Source organism: Schistocerca piceifrons, chromosome 1, assembly GCF_021461385.2.
Source record: "Schistocerca piceifrons isolate TAMUIC-IGC-003096 chromosome 1, iqSchPice1.1, whole genome shotgun sequence".
In the NCBI taxonomy this organism is placed as follows: domain Eukaryota; kingdom Metazoa; phylum Arthropoda; class Insecta; order Orthoptera; family Acrididae; genus Schistocerca; species Schistocerca piceifrons.
Window position 1 is genome coordinate 697,820,123 of NC_060138.1, and position 16,428 is coordinate 697,836,550.

At 45.5% G+C, this 16,428-nt stretch overlaps 1 protein-coding gene and 1 non-coding gene across 2 annotated transcripts in view; both read left to right on the forward strand.

Moving 5' to 3' along the window:
• The window catches only part of LOC124768601 (tyrosine-protein phosphatase non-receptor type 13-like), a gene marked incomplete at its 5' end in the record, with an annotated part of 256,139 nt that overhangs the window by 116,595 nt on the left and 123,116 nt on the right, over positions 1-16,428 (forward strand). The window lies entirely within an intron of this gene.
• Positions 9,347-9,420, forward strand: Trnat-ugu. Its single transcript has one exon. It is a non-coding gene; the product is annotated as a tRNA-Thr (tRNA).

A 16,428-nucleotide genomic window follows, 5' to 3' on the forward strand; every position in this document is an offset into this window, starting at 1 on the left:
TAAATTCCTGGCCGCCGCTCCGGGCGCTGGCCGCAGAGCTCGCGTTTCCATTACAGGCTGGCGGCCGCTGCGTCCTCAGGCTCCTCGGCCGCGTCTCCAGTCGCCACTGCGCTCGGCGTCGCTCAGACGTCGTTACACTTGCATGTGTGTGATGTTGTTGCTATGTGATCAAAATCCTATGGTTACTCTACTGAAGCCGACCTATGTAACGCTGAGCTGTGCATCTCATGGTTGAATTAACAGACTGGCCGGGGTGGCCGAGCGGTTCTAGGCGCTATAGTCTGCCTCGGGGATGGATGTGTGTGATGTCTTTAGGTTAGTTAGGTTGAAGTAGTTCTAAGTTCTAGGGGACTGATGACCTAAGAAGTTAAGTCCCATAGTGCTCAGAGCCATTATTTCTTTTTTTTTTAATTAACAGTTGCTAAACTGAGGTGTCAAGAGTTGTGGGATAGCTAAATGCACATATAGAGGTGTCGGTGGTATTGCTTACACAAGGTGTAAAACGGCAGTGCATACGTCAGGAGCTATCACTTGTATTCAGGTTATTCATGTGAAACGGTTTACGATGTGATTATGGCTGCACGACGGGAATTAACAGACTTTCAACGCGGAATGGTAGTTGAAGCTAGACGCGTGGGACATTCCATTCCGTAAATGGTTAGAGAATTCCGTATTCCGAGATCCGCACCGTCAAGAGTGTGCCAAGAATACCACACTTGAGGCATTGCCTCTCACCACGGACAACACAGTGGCAAACAGCTTTCATTTACAGCATGAGATTTTCACTCTGCGGCGTAGTGTGCGCTGATATGAAACTTCCTGGCAGATTAAAACGGTGTGCCGGACCGAGACTCAAACTCGGGACCTTTGCATTCGCGGGCAAGTATTATACCAACTGGCAGAAGCAAAGCTGTGAGGACGGGGCGTGAGTCGTGCTTGGGTAAGTCAGTTGGTAGAGCACTTGCCCGCGAAAGGCAAAGGTCCCGAGTTCGAGTCTCTGTCCGGCACACAGTTTTAATCTGCCAGGAAGTTTCAGCCTTCATTTAAATGACCGAGAGCAGCGGCGTTTGCTTACAGACAGTGCTAACAGTCAAGCCACACTTCGTGAAATAACCGCACAAATCAATGTGGGGCGTACGACGAATGCACATTGGGACATTGCGGCAAAACGTGCCGTTAATGGGCTATGGCAGCAGATGACTAATTGGAAGTGCCTTTGCTAACACCATGGCATCGCCTACGGCGCCTCTCCTGGCCTCATGACGATATCGTACGGACACCACACGATTGGAAAACCGTGGCCTCGTCAGATGAGTTCCAATTTCAGTTGGTAAGAGCTGATAGTAGGGTTCCAGTGTGGCGCAGACCCCACTAACTCATGGACCCCAGTTGTCAATTAGCCACTGTGCAAGCTGGTGGTGGCTCCATAATGGTATGGGCTGTGTTTACATGGAGTCCAAGCCCAAGTGAACCGATCCTTCTACATGTGCAGCCATTATTTTTTTAACTTCATTTTCCCAAACAACGATGTAATTTTTATGAATGACAATGCGACATGTCGTCGAGCCACATTTCTTAGATACTGGTTCGTAGAACATTCTGGACAGTCCCATTGAATGGTTTGGGCACCCAGATCGGCCGGCATGAATCCCATCGAATATTTATGGCACATAATCCAAAGGTCAGTTCGTCGACAAAATCCTGCACCAGCTACACTCTTGCAGCGACGGACGGCTACAGTCGCAGCATCGATTAGTAGTTCTGCAGGGGACTTTCAACGACTTGCTGAGTTCATACCATGTCGAGTTTGTAACACCTCCGATTTATTATCCCGACCTGATCTGATCGAATAGCAGTCCAATATTTATTATTAACATGACCGTGAACCTAATGGGGCTGATAATCGAAATTGACTGCTACGGAAGTTGTTACTTTCCAGTTCGTTCTGCTCAATACTATAATTCTGATTGTCTGGTAATGAGGAACACCAACACAGTTTTACTAATTACGAACTTATATTCCTCTCAAAACACCAAATGAAAGAGACAGCCACTGCCTTCGTCATACATATCTAATTACGGCTAATCTCTGCACATGCATTCTTCATTTTCCATTATCGTCACACGCTAATCCAACACTGCAATCCAAGGTTAGGCCGGCGCGGTAGACGCGAAACCAAAAATCGGCACTAGTAACGTCACTGATCACTTTCATAATGATAATTCTTCACTTTCCCGGTATTAATCTATTACATAGGGGTCTAACCAAGGCGATGGCAACACCCTTCTCCGTTAAAGTCCTGTATTTCAACAATGGCTTTCACACACACACTAAACCCGCCAACTACACACTGTCGCATCTCGACACTCGCTCTCTCAACACGTCACAATCGATTGTTCCTCCTATCGACCTGTGCCAAGCGCAAAGTTATAGTAAGGGCCTATGGACCCCTTACAAGTTGCTGCACTTTGTCGGGCAAAACTAGGTCCGATACGATATTAGTAGATATCCCATGACTTTTGTCACCTCAGTGTGTGTGTGTGTGTGTGTGTGTGTGTGTGTGTGTGTGTGTGTGTGTGCGTGTGTGCGTGTGCGTGTGTTCAGCGTGCCTATAACAGTGTATGCAGTGCGACATCTGTGTGTGATTCTTACTGTTTATTCGAATAACTTTAGACACTGACCATGTCAGGTGCAGTTTTATTTGAAATTTGAACTAACGTGTTTTAATGAGCTTTACGCTGGTACAGTGACGAAGACGCGCATTTTTTCATATTACATGCTGAATTCACGTCTGTGAAAGCTGTGCGCTTTACCATCAGGCTCATAAGCAACAATTATTAGGGATACCATTAGATGGACTTCCTCCGCTTCAGTGTTTGAAACATAAGGTATGTGACTAAGGTTTCTCATTGTGACGGAGGTAGATTGAAAACACGCAAGGGGATAAAATTAGTTAAGAGCGCAAAAGAATAAGATAAAGTGTTCTCTTTAATAACAACGCCGTGCGGGGTATCCGTGCAGTCTAAGGCGTCTTGTCACGGTTCAAAAAAATGTTCAAATGTGTGTGAAATCTTATGGGACTTAACTGCTAAGGTCATCAGCCCCTAAGCGTATACGCTACTTAACCTGAATTATCCTAAGGACACACACACACACACACACACACACACACACACACACACACACACACACACACACACACACACGCCCGAGGGAGGACTCGAACCTCCTCCGGGACCAGCCCTGTCACGGTTCGCCCGGTTCCCCCCGTCGGAGGTTCGTATCCTCCCTCGGGCATGTGTGTGTTGTCCTTAGAGTAAGATAGTTTAAGTTAGATTAAGTAGTGCGTTAGCCTAGGGACCGATGACCTCAGCAGTTTGGTCCCATAGTCATTACCACAAAATTCTAAATTTTCAATTTAATAACAAAAACAGCCTACACAAGACAATGACTTCTCTAAAAAAATCTACGCTATTTTATGTAGTTTCAAATCTGCAGGACGAAACAGCCAGAAAATGTAATGGTAACAGATTTATTGTAAAGCATTTGTGTACAAAATATATTTTATAATAATTTCGTGATAATCGGCATTTTATTTGGCTAGACAGTAAAATTCAAAGGCTAAATAAAGAAAAAGAATACGTAGAGCGTGCTGCGCGTATTTCGAGGAAACTGTGTTGCACCTGTTTTGTACCGTAGTAGTACCTGAGGTTCGGTTAATCTGCATCAGCGTGAAGGAACGCTCGTGGTAGAATAATCGATTATCAGGGCCGTATGTGTCACACTGAAAGTTTCTCGCAACTTCCCGCACATAAAATCGCTGAATAACCCTCTACAGGTCTGTTTCATACCCAATTGCATTTTTCAGTTCTTTCTGTTGACCAACTTTTCCCCCTTCGCGCGCATTCTGTTACGTTAACGTGTCTGGGTTAGGAGCCACTTACTCGAAGAGGAGAAAGGAAGCAGTTGGCACTGACAGTGATACTGCATAACCAAGGTTACTGATGTCGGGCACAAGGCTTGATGGTCGTTTTTTATCTTCAGTAACGTGGCATTAAAATCGAAGGCCTCTGTATAAGGCAGCCATGCATCAAACTTTCAGCTTTCACATCAAGCGCAGTCGTCAGCAGGGAACGCGGTGGCGCAATGTTTAAAAGTCTCTGGACTCTCATTCTGGAGCGCAAGGTTAAATTCTCCGTCCTACTAACCAGATCTAGATTTTCCGTGGTTCTCTAAATCGCTCAAGATAAGTACTTGGCGGGTTCCCTTGAAAGGACACGCCCGATTTTCTCACCCTTTCTTTCCCAGTCCGAGCTTGTGTTTCGTCTCTAATGACCACTTCATCGACACACTATGAAATCTTTATCTCCGTTCCTTTAACAATTTTCGACATTTCTTCTGTATGTTAAGCATGACAGAATTTCTCTTTCGTTATCCGCTCATTTAGCGCAATATGCAGAGCTTTATATTCCGGGACAGGGAGGTAAGACAGACGTGAGTAGAAAGCACAGACAATATTAACATCAGGTGTATACCAACAAGCCTAGTTATGGTGTTTAGTAAAGCCCGCTACGATTCACCCTCTTTGCAAAGTGACTAGCACGGAGAATACTGCTAAATCAACTCTGAGCACTGTGTCCTCAGACACGGATGCAAGAGTGAAAACATAATTACACAATGAAGGCGAAGAGGACTGCTTCGTTGGTAAATTTTTCTCGTTGATTTATTACATGCCTTGCAGTTTAGTTAGAGATATCTTCCCGGTAGCCTATATCACTCGTTTAATGCTGATGATGGCGGTGACTAGCGTTAACGCAGACGTCGTAAGAAACTGTAAAGCAAGCGAATCACGCTATTCCAGATCCAGCCAACAGCAGTCTACAAGTTGGGAAGACTGGTAGGACTTATATTCCTCTCCACTACATTCCAGTTGACCCACATTCTCTCAGTTTTCATATAGTTCGCGACCGAAACGGATATTCGTTTTTACAAAACGTATACGTATCAGCAGAGTGGGGCACATGTTCTGCTAGTTCGTCCCTCACTGTTTACCAGCGAGAAACGACTGCAGCTGTAGTAGCGTTCAAAGAGGCACTAAAGCCATCCGTGAGCTTACGTGCGTTACAACAAATTCATACTGTCATTGGTTTGTTCCAACAAGTTCCGTGAATCAATTCATGTAACCCCTCTCTATGTTTCTAGCGTCCGATGTTGGTCTTTATCCCGGTTAGCAGAGATACTGGTGCAGTAAGGTTACTGCAGTACGCTTGTGAAGAAATTCTTCGGAATAATATGGCTTTTAAAATGCGACTTTTAATCATCTCACAAGGAAATGGTGAGCCATACCGCCCGCATGATTTGGCTACCTGTTGTAATCCGAACTAGTCCTCGATGGCAACAAACTCAAACGTGGTTGCAAGCGGCAGTTTCTTCCAGCAGCAGGGCAGTTATATGCGAACCAGAGCAGTGGCGATACACCATTTACACAGCAGCCTCTTCCTCTTCTGAAACGACACCAACCATTCTCCTGAACTGGATGGTTTTGGAGACATTCAATACTCTGAGATCTCATGTTTTGCCCCAAAACATTAGACTGTTTCGCAGACGGCCAGTGTCATACTGTTGGCTTCTGTCTCGGGAGTCTTCGGTCGACGTTAGTTTGCGGATTTTTCTGGCGTAGCGAGCACAAGTGGCTGGCATTGTCAAAGCGTCAGCCTCAATTGCTGATGGCGGTCCGCCACCAGCAGAAGAGGACGACGCTTCGACAATGCCAGCCACTCCTGCTGGCGAAGAGTCGGGAAAATCGTCAAACGAACGTCGGCCAAAGACGTCCGAGACAGAAGCCAACAGGCAGTTTGTCAACAAGTGGCCACGAAAGCCTCAATAATAACGGCTAGTATCATGTATGAGAATGTGACAGTTAAAAGCCACGGCGAACACCCCGAACATCGAGGCGAAAAGAGCGCGCTGTCCCCATTTTTTAGACATTGACGAGCCACAACATTATGACCACTGCCCACCGCGAGACAATGTCGGTTGGTGACGAGACGCTGTAATGAGAATATATAATCGGAGCACAGACGGATGGGAAATCATTCTAGTGATGATAAGGGCCACAAATAGGTAAATCCGCTGACGTAAGCGACGCTGACAAAGATCAGATTGTTATGGCCCGGCGCCTGGGAAAGAACATCCCGGTAAACGAAATTGATGTGCTGTTCATGCGTGCTACTGTCGTGAGCATATATGGCAAGTGGTTGAGGAATGGTGAAACCACAAATAGGCACAAAGTACACTACTGGCCATTAAAATTTCTACACCAAGAAGAAATACAAATGATAAACGGGTATTCATTGGACAAATATATTATACTAGAACTGACATGTGATTACATTTTCATGCAGTTCGGGTGCATAGATCCTGAGAAATCAGTACCCAGAACAACCACCTGTGGCCGTAATAACGGCCTTCATACGTCTGGGCATTGAGTCAAACAGAGCTTGGATGGCGTGTACAGGTACAGCTGCCCATGCAGCTTCAACACGATACCACTGTTCATCAAGAGTAGTGACTGGCGTATTGTGACGAGTCAGTTGCTCGGCCATCACTGACCAGACGTTTTCAATTGGTGAGGGATCTGGAGAATGTGATGGCCAGGGCAGCAGTCTAGCATTTTCTGTATCTAGAAAGGCCCGTACAGGACCTGCAACATGCGGTCGTGCATTATCCTGCTGAAATGTAGGGTTTCGCAGGGATCGAATGAAGGGTAGAGCCATCTGAAGTGTAACGTCCACTGTTCAAAGTGCCGTCAATGCGAAGAAGAGGTGACCGAGACGTGTAACCAATGGCACCCCATACCATCACGCCGGGTGATACGCCTGTATGGCGATGACGAATACACGTTTCCAATGTGTGTTCACCGCGATGGCACCAAACACGGATGCGACCATCATGATGCTGTAAACAGAACGTGGATTCATCCGAAAAAAATGACGTTTTGCCATTCGTGCACCCAGGTTCGTCGCTGAGTACACCACCGCAGGCGCTCTTGTCTGTGATGCAGCGTCAAGGGTATACCCAGCCATGGTCTCCGAGCTGATAGTCCACGCTGCTGCAAACGTCGTCGAACTGTTCATGCAGATGGCTGTTGTCTTGCAAAAGTCTCCATCTGTTGACTCAGGGATCGAGACGTGGCTGCACGATCCGTTACAGCCATGCGGGTAAGATGCCTCTCATCTCGACTGCTAGTGGTACGAGGCCGTTGGGATCCAGCACGGCTTTCCGCATTACCCTCCTGAACCTACCGATTCCATATTCTGCTGACAGTCATTGGATCTCGACCAACGCGAGCGGCAATGTCGCGATACGATAAACCGCAATCGCGATAGGCTACAATCCGACCTTTATCAAAGTCGGAAATGTGATGGTACGCATTTCTCCTCCTTACACATGGCATAACAATGACGTTTCACTAGTTATCGCCGGTCAACTGCTGTTTGTGTATGAGAAATCGGTTGGAAACTTTCCTCATGTCAGCTCGTTGTAGGTGTCGCCGCCGGCGTCAACCTTGTGTGAATGCTCTGAAAAGCTAATCGTTTGCATATCACAGCATCTTCTTCCTGACGGTTAAATTTCGCGTCTGTAGCACGTCGTCTTCGTGGTGTAGCAATTTTAATTGCCAGTAGTGTATTAGGCGTCCGTGCCTCATCACAGAACTTGGACGTCTGAGGCTTGCACGCTCTATACAGTAGGACAGGCGGCGAACTGTGGAAGATCTGACAACAATCCTTGGACAGGCGCACCTGCTTCGGAGTACATCGTTCAGTGCACGTTGTTGAATATTGGACCCCGCTACAGGTACTCCTTTCATGTTCCCATGTTGACCCAACGACATCATCAATTACGATTGTAATGGACTCGGGATCATCGAGACCGTACTATCGATCAATGGAAACCTGTCACCCGGTCGGATGACTCACGTGTCATGTTAAACCAGGTCATCCAGACGAACGGATGCTCGTGAAACACACCACAACACGGACGCAGTACTGTGGTGGAAGTATTATGCTGTGGAGGACATTCACCAGGGCTTCCATGGGACCTGTGATAGTAATCTTGACACATCACGTCAGCCGTCGACTACGTGAACTTCACTGCGCACCACCGGCATTGCTTCATGCTTGATGTCTTCCCCGACAGCAACGGCGGCTTCCTGTTCGTGTCACAAGGCCAGAATAGTTCTACAGAGGTTTAAACAGTGTACCAGCGAACTCACTTTGATGACTTGGCCACCAAATGCGCCTGATCTGAACACGATGGAACATATCTGGGGCACCATCGGGCTTAGTTCAGCGGCCACGTATCACCAGCTGGTAATCTGACATTTGCGTGATCTTTGTGTAGGCATCTGGTGCCACATACTGCCATAAACGTACCAACGACTTTTCGCATCAACACCACGCAGAATCGTTGCTGGATTGGGTTTCAAAACGTTATTATTCAGTTTGTCATTTGGTTTTGGTTCTACCTTTAAATGTAGAGCGAGCTGCTCCAGTTCTGACCCCCATATAAAGCGAGGGTCTTTTCAATCAAATATCAGCCAAGCTGCAGCGGCGAATATTTTGCTAGTGATTCGCGGTTCTAGTACGACATGTACAACTAATGGAAACATCTTAAGAACCTTGGCTGGAACAGTGGAATGGGATTTTTTAATTTAAATCTACGACAATATGTCCCGTTACAAAATTTTTAAACCTAATAGTATGTGAAAGTACTGGATGGTTATAATTAAATTGATGGTGAATACGGTATCAGAACTTTCGGACATTGATGATCTTGCAGCTCTCGAAGAATGAAATTACAATGAAATCCAGACCATTAGCTGCTTACAGGCGTTGATAAATGTCAGCGGGGACAGTTGAAAATATGTACCCTGACCGGGACTTGCTCCTGCTTGCACGGCACACGCTCTGTCCGACTTTCTTTTTTTTTTTTTTTTTTTTTTTCATTCTTGCTCGTTGTATTTGGTCCTAGCGGACGTTACATGACATTCATCGAGGTTCGTTGTTGATTCTTTCACTAGGTTTTTTTTTTATTACAGAGGCCGGCCAGCCAGCACTCTGACCGAACACGCTGAGCTACCGTGCCGGCGTTTGAGCCATCGAGTACACAGAATTGTGCGACTGCAGGGACGTGTCTGTCACGCTCCCCGTGAGACCCATATTTCCATCTTACTGTCCACACACTCCATTTGTAGTGCCCCTGCCCACTATACTCATTACTCGCGGCATTCAACACACGGGGAGTGTGACAGTGATACGTCCCTGCAGTCGCACTATCCTCTGTGTCCTCGATGGCTTAGTCGGATAGAGTGTCTGCCATGTAAGCAGGAGATGCCGGGTTCGAGTCCCGGTTGGGGCATACATTTTCAATTGTTCCCGTTGATATTTATCAACGCCTGTAAGCAGCTAATGGCCTGGATTTCATTGTAATTTCATAAATTCATGGTGTCCCAAATTCTGCAGTGCGGGCTGTATATGTCATATGACTCTGAAACATGGTAGGTATGTTCATTAATCGATGTGCTCGCGTAGTGAGCTGGAAAAAATAATAGCTCCACTTTCTGCCACCAGATGAAACTATGGCGCTGTAAACAGTCAGAATGTTATGTGGATGCAGGAAAAGGAGAGGAACGATCAAACACATGATAACGGTGTGTTAAATATGGTCTCCCGACTCGGCAACATACTGCATCTGTAACACGGTATGGTCGACAGTTACTCGCAGCACATCCACTGTTTCATCGTATGCTATCCTTCAGACAGACAGAGCCCGTGTACATCCCTGAGAGACACGATATTTCAGATATCTCCACAACCAGAAACCTCAAGGATATAGGTCAGGGATCTGGAAGGTCACACATCTTGAAATTGCCTAGAGATGATGCAGTTGTTACTGAATGTTTCTCGAAGCATGTCTTTCACCAGGTAAGAAACGTGTGGTGTCGCCCCATCTTTCATGAGAATAGTGGTACGGACACAGTCGCATTCCTGCGAAGCTGGAGTCACGCGTTGCACAATGAAGTCCTTATAATGTACAGAAGTCACTGTACATCTAACAAGCCCGCGAAGTGTCATCTCCTTGAAGAAAAATGGACCGAGAATGAAGGGGCATGTGAAACCACACCACACAGTCACGTGATCTGAGTACAGCGGATGTTCCTGCATAACATGTGGCGGAGTAGAATCAATCACATATGCGACATATCTGTGGATTCACGGCACCGTGCAGAGTAAAATGTGCCTCGATCAGCCAAAGAATATTCCCCGACCACATGTCACCCATTTCCACGCATACCAAAAAACGAACGGCTAAATCACGTAGTGGTAACCTATCTTGGGGCTTCATTTGGTGCACATTCTGAATCTTGCATGGATAATAATGTGAAATTCACCGCAAAATGTTTTGAACTGTTGACGAGGGGACAGACAGTTCCTGTGACATCTCGAGCAGTTGCGGCAGAATTTGAGGAATATGCTGCACGGTCGGCTACAGCTATAGCAACTTCAATAATTGCCGTGGGAATGGTTCAAATGGCTCTGAGCACTATGGGACTTAACTGCTGAGGTCATCAGTCCCATAGAACTTAGAACTATTTAAACCTAAGTAACCTAATGACATCACACACATCCATGCCCGAGGCAGGATTCGAACCTGCGGCCGTAGCGGTCGCGCGGCTCCAGACTGTAGCGCCTAGAACCGCTCGGCTACTCCGGCCCCGTGGGAATGGGCCACCTCTCTCCCCCTGCTGCACCAACTAATTCACCCGTTTCTTCGTATGACGGGCTTCGTTCCAGTTATTTCTATCGGCGATATGCCCACAATGCGCGCTGCTATTGCAGCCGTTCTCCTAAAACAACTTTGCCAGCAGTGCTCGTTCCTTCTTCTCAATAGCCATTGTGTTTTGTATGGAAAACTTCAAACTACGTAACCCTTTACACCAACAGTCATTTTACAAAAAAATAAACAGTCGTCACCACTCGGCAGACACCTTACTGACGTAAAAACAAGAATTTTTTGCTTACATCGCCATATTTTCACCTCGTGGCAGAAAGTGGAACTATTTTCTCCAGTATGCTCCGCTAGCGCAACGATTAACGAACACACCTACGATGTTACAGTGTCCTGCGATGTGTACGGCTCGCACTGCAACACTCTGAACACCCTCAGTGTAATTATAACCACCCAGCATATTTGCTTATGCGCATGCAGAAGTCGACGTCCATTGTACGCGATGCGATCGACGGCGACACCTGTTAATGACGCCAGTGTCTCCAGCAGTCAGTCACTTAAGTACTGTTGCTTGTTAGCTACATTTCTTGTAGTACGACTCCTCAAAGATGTGATAGTTCCACATTTAAGATGCGGTTGACATTGTTCTAGTCATTTTGGAAGTTTCTGCTCGGAAACAGGTACGTAAACACACTTTCGCCATTAATAAAAACAAAGCGTAGGCGCTGCGTGCACACGTGAGCGCACCACGTGACCACGTTGCTCGCTCTGGCGGCCGTTTTAATAAACTGTCCGTACGGCGCGATTAAGTGAGGCGGGGAGTGGGCGCGCAAGCCGAGTACACCTGCGTTCAGCTCTGGCCACGGTTGCGCGCTCGGCGCTGTCAAGCGGTTATGCTAATAAGCGCCGGCGTATCTGAATAATATATCCCGCTAATTCCACAACCGCGCTGTGGCAGCGGCGGCAGCAGCAGCAGTGCGGCAATCGTTTCGCGCCAATACGTCATCCGCTGCGGACCGTTAGCCGCTGAATTCGCGGCCGTGTAATTGCTACACAACAGGGAGTGAGAGCGTGCATATACGCAGGCATACGGCAGCGCAATTGCACGCCCAATCTGTAACGTGTCGCAAAAAGACACGCCTCCTCCCCCTCCCCCCCCCCTTCCACCAGCCCCATTCACTGTGTAACTTGTCCATATCATACTGTACACAGGGCAGAGTTGACACCGAGCACATCAGTTTCGTGATAGAAGCGAGAAGTGATTTCAGTTCTCGTGCTGTATGGCGAATTGAAGTGAATGCTTCGAATTAGGGGTCGTCTCTGCTTTTCAGTACAGAAACTATTCCGTTCTATTTGTGGAACTGAAAAGGAGATATAGCTATGCAGATGTATGAGAGAGAGAGAGAGAGAGAGAGAGAGAGAGAGAGAGAGAGAGAGAGAGAGAGAACGAACAGATTGGCATCGATTTCCTCAGAACATATCACACAAGTTATTTGTGCAGCTGTATATTCCCCATACCTAAAATGTGTCCAAGTAAACTGCAGTGATTATCTGTGTTATTACGCAACATTACGAAACTGAATTTAATGAAGCGTTATTGGTGACGACCTACGAAAATTCATAGAGAGGGGGATGCTTACAAACTTCCTACTTTCTTTTTTAATCAAGACTTTAATAAATGGTAAGGTAATGTTAATCAGAACACAGGGAGAAGTTGTGATCTAAATAATAATAGATTTATTCATTCTTAACATAAGACAAAAAATGGCTAAAGAAACGTCACACAAACATTTTCATTTGACAAACGCTTTCACTAATATGGGGTCTCTGGTGGACAAAGTGATCAGCTGGGGATTGACACGTGACACTAAGCAGAACACTAATCACTTTATCTGACTTCATACACGTGAATTGGGGGTATGGCCCAAATACTACGCTACAGTCAAGCATCTATACTTTCTTTCTTTCTTTTCTTTCGCTTGTGCCGTTTTTCCAGCGGATACGCAGGGTCGGCATAGTTAATCGGATGTGGCAATGTTAGTTGAAGGGGTGGCCAGATGCCCTTACTGCCGCAACCCCCCCCCCCCCCACCCTCCCCCTGGATTAGTGTACCCCAACTGTCTGCGACTAGTGTAATCCCTGGAATAGTGCGAAAGTGTCCAGATGTCTGCGAGCCGTGTAACTGAGGCGGGACATGGGGGGCCAGCCCGGTATTCACCTAGGGGGATGCGGAAAACCGCCTAAAAACCACATCCAGGCTGACCAGCACACCGGCCCTCGTCGTTAATCCGCCGGGCGGATTCGATCCGGGGCCGGCGCGCCTACCCGAGTCCAGGAAGCAGCGCATTAGTGCACTCTGCTAACCTGGCAGGTACTCAAGCATCTGTACTCTACTATTCCAAAAAGAAAAATTTGGTTCGAAAGAACAGGGTGCTGAGAAACATATATATTGGAGCCCTGTGCCATAGCAGCACATACTTTACCCTTCTCCTGGTCAGGGCTGCACACCACGATGCGTTCGGCGACTGAAGTCATGGATGGCAGCAATGTGTTATTAATGTCGCGCGCTCGAAAAATGCAAGTACGCAGTCTCACGTTCAGCTAATTCAGAATGCAGGCAATTGTCTATTAGTCCCTGAAACCCCCATGGATTCCAGTGTGCAGGTGGACCTGTTTGCTGGTCTGCCAAACCAATTTGACTCTGTCCCACGACTATGCGTGACAGAGTCAAATGTTTAGATGGCCGACTCAAGACAAATAAGTACATCCACGCATCACTTGTTGTGTGCATGATACTAGAAGCAGTACCTCTGATGGTTCAAAAGGTGAATGGCACAGGCTCTAAGTGGCCCACTAGCAAAGGACACAGTCTCACCATTTAGGTAGATACCTGCTGTTCTTTACGAGCGAAGTGTCAGTACAAGAGTGACCACTTCTCTCTCTCTCCGCTTTCCTCCCCAGCTCGGTAGCAAAGCATATTTACATCTTAGACTACTCCCACTTTAGCACAAGCCAATCACGAGCTGTAGCACTGCATTTGAAGATGGGAGACTGCCCCTTGCTCTGCATACACAGATTTGACCAATCAGAGACTTTAAAGTTAATTAGGAGAAAAGAAACAAAAATTCAGCTTCACAGCCCCTTTCCCACGTGGTTATGCCATGTCTTTTTTAACAACATGACCAGGATGGAGCCACAGCCCTCCATAAACCGTTTATCATCTCCCCTGTTCCATCTATTTCGAACTTTCCAAAGAACAGCCATAGACTCGCTAAAAGCCTCATGTCTTCACAAATATGTTTTTTAACAGAGTCTGGATGTCTGGGGGCCAGTGACCCGTCCCACAGAAAATTTGCAGAAAGCTCACGGTTGTCTCGTAGGCTCCCTGCCTAACAAGGGCCCGTCCTCTGCTTTGTTGCCGTTCTTCAATGCTTTGCCCATTGCAGCGGTATCCCTTGGTGCTAGTCAGCCTACCTGTATGCGGACCCCAACCGACCGGCACCATCCAACGTGTCTGCATAATGAGACCGTGGAACTCAGCTGTCTGGAAATTTTTTTCACCCAGGTTCAGCAGAAAAAAAAGCTCCCCTCGGCCCTCAGTCGCTGTATGCTTTTACTGCACTCGTTTAAATCGGAACCCTATTTCTTTCAACACAGGTAAACCTTACTGCTATTCCTTCACTAGAGCACACAAGCAATAGTCTTAACTACTGCCCACCATTTCATCATTATGTATGAAGTCAGATCGTAATAAAGATCATCTTCCCAAAGAATATTATGAAGCATGACACCGAATCAGAAGTGAGAGTGCCCTGCAATCTCTCATGCTGCTTGTGAAATCCATATCGGATATAAGGATGATTGTAAACAGCATTCTGTGACATCCTTCTGGAAAAATGTAAAGATGTGTTAACATTAACGATAATTTTTTCTTCTGAGAATAAAACACGTAAGGATTCTAAACGTAGCTATGCATTTCTTTCTACAGCATTCATCTTGTGAAGAGGAGGATAGCGTACAATATTGGTAAACATTTGCAGTTAAATTTTTCGCAGATGATGTGCTCAAATGATCTAAATGTAGTTCCCATGGCATCTACTGTATCACATTATGCAATATTTAACTGGGATATAGGTGAAAAGACATTTTTCCGGCAACCATAACCTTCGCATTTTTCCGCAAATTTTGTGAAAAGTAGCACTGCAAACATTAACGTATGCCATATCTCTCTCTCTCTCTCTCTCTCTCTCTCTCTCTCTCTCTCTCACATACACACACACACACACACACACACACACACAGAACATTCTACTTCTGTGTGACCGACAGGAGAATGCTGCAGTAAGTCCCTTGTCATTTCGCTGTAGGTTTGTCGATTCGATTCTGCCGTAGTGTAGAAAGCACAGCGGGTCTCATTTATCAACTTTCATTTTTTTGATTGTTGCACACTCCGCTTTACATTGCACAAAAATATTTTCTGCGTGTGACTCGGGTTCCATGGCAAAAGAGGAAGAGCGTCCCTATACTTGGAGATAAATAAAAAATCGTATAATTTTTTAAATTATTTTTATCACAAAAGTGCTGTACTGAAGTAACTGATTAACCAACAATTTTTTACATCTTAATTATAAATACTGCTGTATTAACATTCATGATGCTAAATATAAAGCTGTTGTGTACAACATAAAATATGTTGCAAGAAATCACATCTTAGTTTAAAAATTCTTTTACCTTTATAAAGTCTCATCTTATACTGCAGATACCTATGTTTGATCCTCAGATAAAACATGAAACCGTAAACTGCTTTCCCTTCTGTTGCTTTTTAAATAGTTTCAGATAAATACCTAAGTGTAGAGCATTTACAGTGTCTCCATTTTCATGCCACTGGAAAGGATCTGTCTTAAGGAGCAAGTCACTAAAGTTAAATTTGGTACTACAGGCTTGTTTGTTATAAATACACTGTTCAGATCCGTTACTGACATTTTCTAGACTGTAATTGATTCCTGCTTGGACTATTTTAATATTTTAATCTGATTGTTCTGCATCATCAGTACATGAATTGCATCAAAGGCGGCTGAAGCTACATAAGAGGAGACAAGTTTTACGAAAGACATACTAGAGAGAATGCCAGACACAACCTGCTGCATATAAAGATTAGAAACATTGAGCTCTAAATACTATTCTTTGGTTTTAGAAGGAACACGTAATTATAGTTATACACACACACAGTGATAAGGAAAATACAAGTAACACAAATTTCGTTTTCATCTTGTGGTGATAATTCAAATGCAATACGAACCGTAACAATTTTCAAGTAATAAATAGCTCTTGTGCATAAAAAAATATCCCATGGAGCGTGGAAATTCCACGATATTCGGCATGTCAAAGTATTTAGAGGAAAATTGAGGGTTCTATACATATCAAATTAATGAGTCCTTCGTTGAATTATAGTTTTAGAATTTATTAAAATCGGTTCTAGACCAAATGGTTTGGAATTGTTTCAAAACTGGTGTAGACTAGGACTTGTATTTCTACAGTTCTCTGTTGTCACAAAAACATTTTTGAGAATGAGTCCATACGTGCGATGCGTGGAAGATTTTTCCCAAGAGTTTTCTACCATAAAACTCTAAAAGCGTC